Here is a 4336-nt window from a genome sequence, read left to right as displayed (position 1 = left end):
GGTGGTCCTCAGGCTATGAGATTTCTAGGATGGGTGCTTCATGGCCTGATGAAGGGTCACGCAAGATTTGGGGACGATCGGACCAGGGGTTTGACCGCACGGGTCCGATTTGTGATCGACGGTGACCGGCCCACGACCGGGTCCCAGAGTTGGTGGACAGGCACAGGAAAATCCATTAGGCCTTCACGGTAAATACGGAAAAGATCCAATGGTCGGATAACCTGGAATCTTGGTTCCATTTGCCAGCGCTAGATTGGTCCTGGCATAGTTGCAGTGCATTAAGTCAGTGCCAGATCCCACTTCTGAGCGTCTGCCGGGTCCGCGGTCCACGATGGACCACAAGCCCAGTGAGCCCTATGACCCCCTAAGTTTCTAGATTTTTCTGACCTTCCGGCGTCGCGGTACAGCCCGGACGGACTGTACCTCATTGTAAATGGTCATCCGGCTTGGCGGCCCGCACTTAGTCTTGCCATGGCCTATCCGGTACAGGCAAAGGGGCTAATTCTAGATTAATTAGCTCATGACATCCCTGCCGCGAACGTTTCAAATGTTCGGTCCTGCGGAAAAGTCCTACGTGGACGCCTTAGGACACTGTACCGATTGGACGGGATGTTATAGGTCTCATGTGAGTAAAAAAAAAAAAAGAAGATTGTTACGTTATTCTCTTGTAAAAAATTGTTTGTTTAGACTGCATTAGGCTAGGTGTAGACAATGGGGTACAATAATCTTTGCACGAGATTGTTTATGCGCGGTTGGGATGTTTCCATGTATTTGCCAAGTTGGACACCTAGATCCATAGCTCAATTGATAGACTAAGTGAAAGATACCTAGTTTCAACACTGTGTACTTGGTATCAATTCCCTAGAAGGGGTGGCCAACAGTGAAGTGTGAACGGACAATAGGTGTACTAACAAGCTAACAAAGAAAAATAAAATTATTTGCAAGTTGGTTCATTGTCATGGGGTACGGATTGTGTAGTAAGCCACGAAGTACCAAGTAAATTATGTGGGTCTGTGATGTATGTGTGTCTTATCCACACCATCCATCCGTTCTGCCAGCTCATTTTAAGGCATATGGCCCAAAATGAAACATATCCAAAGCTCAAGTGGACCACATCAAAGGAAGCATCATTGAAACCTTCTTAAGACCCATGATGAGCGTTATTTAAATATAGTGTTGGGTCCACCAAGTTGTGCGTGTGCCGTCCAACCCATGCATCAATAATCCCCTAAGATGCTGGGATGCCCCAAAATCAGGTCTATGAAATCATTACGCAGGCCACGACACCACCCCAAAAACCTCTAAATTTAGGTGGCGGTCCATGCGATGGTTGGATCGTCGTTATTTTTTGGGCACCTCACTTTCTGGGTGGGGCAGACCTTGTTGGTGTTGGAAAGTACGGAAGGTGAGCCCTCAAGATCTGACGGTCTACATGAAGTTTGGAACCCTCACAAAGCAGAAGAACGGTGTTTCAACGGCCCGCCTATCTACTACTGGAGCAGATGAAACTATTCACACCTCTGATCCTACGGTATATAGTGGCCCCGGATTGCGATCTATGGATCAGATCGTCCTAAGGAAAGCTAAAATGGACAGACTATAGCGCACACAATATCTCTCTGTATACTCTCGGTTTATCATATGACTCAATGCTTTACATGAGAGAAGCTCATTCCTGTTTATAACAAAGGAAGGAGACTTTGAGTGAGATTGGGATAACACCAAATAATCCGATCAAATCCCTATCTTCAATTAAAAATTAAATTCATATTTGAATTTGAAATTTAATTCAAAGGAAGAGACCGGAGAAAACATGGGATGTACCCACTAGCGATTGCTCATAAGTGGGCCCCACTGGCCTACGTCTAACAGTTGGATGGGTTGGATTCCATTTGCAAATCTCAACGGTCTCTTTAAAAGTGGCAGAATAAGCTTTCCCCATAAATGATGCAGAGGAACTGGCCTCAATTGGTATTTAAATGTCCGTCTGTTGATTTCCGCACAATCATCTCTCATAAGATATGGATCTCTAATCTATTCCGAACTCATATTTGGTACTTTGGCTGGGCATGATGCTTGATACGCTGTCATTAAAATTGCCTACATCATGCACAGTAATTGAAGCGGAGAGTAGGGCTAGTCGAGTAGCTTCGGTGCTCAACCCTAGCCTAACCCAAGATTTCTATACCTAAATCCTAAACCAATCCAACCCAACCTCTGATTGGGAATTCTGAACCCAAGTCCAACCCAAGCGGGCTCGGTCGGGTTGGCCGTGTGGATACATGTTAATATATTTGTTATCAGATTAGTCTATTATATTTCAATACACTTCTTATTTTTTGTACACATGATTTTATTAATTATACATGTAGTTATTTATAATAAAGAACTTCATTTTTTATAACCAAACAAGCTAAAATATATGACAACTACTCATTTAAAAGCCGTGTTATGTAGCCCGGAATCTATTTGGAAGAGATAAATCTGGCATATCTTGTTAGATTGGGTCATTAGAAATCACGTGGACCAATGAGACTTGATGGTGCTAGAATTTTTTATGCTTTCAACATGAATGATCCACACTCTATTGGGTAGGGCAACCTGAGACCTCAAATCGAGCCCAAACTAGGCTTTATTAGGTTAGTGTTTATATAACCCAAGCTTGAGACCAAACTCGATACATCCTGCCCGAGCTCACCCCAATGCTGGGTTAGTCATGGGTTGGCCAGGTTAAAGCTGCTCGGCATTCAGCCCCCACAGACCTGGATTATGGAACCCACTATGGAGTCACAATTTGAAAATCAGATTTGTTAAACAACCCTAGCCTCTTATCGTAGACGCTTGCCTTTTTGAAATAGGGAATTTCAACTGTCCAAAAAATGCCCCCAAATGAAATAGTTATATAGTGAAATAAGCCTAATATTTTGTTCCAAAAACAAATAAAATGTGGCCCACAATTTGGATAGTTCAAATTGAATTGCTTATACGCCGCAGGCACAATTAATCAGCGACTGCATATCATCAATCACACACTGCCAGAGTATCGAAGTTTTGTTGGGAGAGGCTGTCAACGGGCCCGAAATGGGGTCGGTCTTGGCCCGGACTTTAGAACTGTTTCGGGCCGGGCCAATTGAAAATTCTGATTGGCAGGCCCGGGCCCGGCAAATTGACATCCCTGGAAATAATGGATGCACCAACTCTCAGTGCTCCATTCGCCCACTGAAGTCGGATGCGGATTGCATACCACACCGTCAGCAGCCACTCGCTACTGGACGGTGCTCTGTGGCCCCTACCGTGATGTATGCGTTTCATCCACGCCGTCCATCCATTTTTCCAGCTCATTTTAAATCACGAGCCTAAAAACGAGTCATATCTAAATCTCAGGTTGACCACACCGAAGTAAACAGTGGTGATTAAACGGCCACCATTAAAAACTTATCAGGGCCACAAAAGTTTGGATAAAGCTGATATTTGTGTTTTCCCACGGTCCAGGACTTTGTGATCTTATCAACAAGTTGGATGGAAAATACAAATTACAGTGGGCCTTGGGGAAGTTTTTAATATTGGGCGTTTGATCACCACTGTTTCCTGCGGTGTAGTCCACTTGAGATTTGGATCTGATTCGTTTTTTGGTTCACTCCCTAAATCGAGCTGGAAAAATGATGGACGGCATGGATAAAACATATACATCATGGTGGGGCCCACAGAGCCAGTCCAGTAGGGGCGCAGATTAGATTAGATACTGACAAGGTCAGTAGCCAAATGGCTACTGAAGTGACGTCACCAAGCTCTGTGGACCCTACCATGATGCACGTGTTGTATTCATACTGTCCATCCATTTGGAGAGATCGTTTTATGGCATGAGAAAAAATAATGAAATAGATCTAAAGTTTAAGTGGACCCCACCAAAAAAAAACATTGGGAACAGTAACATCCATCGTTCAAAGCTTCACAGGGGTCACAGAAGTTTCCGATCAAGCTTATATTTTTTCTTTCACTTCATTTATCTCTATGTTAACTAATGAATAGGTTGGATCTAAAAAATGAATCATGGTGGGGCCTATAAATGTTTCAACGGTGGGTGTGACTGATCCCACGGTTTTCTGTGGTGGGTCCACTTAACTTTATATCTATCGCATTATTTTTATCATGCCATGAAACGATATCTACGGATGTTTGGACGGTATGGCACAACACATGCATCATGGTGGGTCCACAGAGCTAGGTGACGTGACTTCAGTAGCGATTTGGCTACTGACCTTGTCAGTGTCTAATCCGCGTCAGACCAGTAGCGACGTGCTACGCTACTTGCAGTCTCAGTCCGCGTCCATTGAAG

Source organism: Magnolia sinica, chromosome 15 (assembly GCF_029962835.1).
Source record: "Magnolia sinica isolate HGM2019 chromosome 15, MsV1, whole genome shotgun sequence".
NCBI lineage: Eukaryota > Viridiplantae > Streptophyta > Magnoliopsida > Magnoliales > Magnoliaceae > Magnolia > Magnolia sinica.
This window is presented reverse-complemented; position numbering follows the sequence as displayed.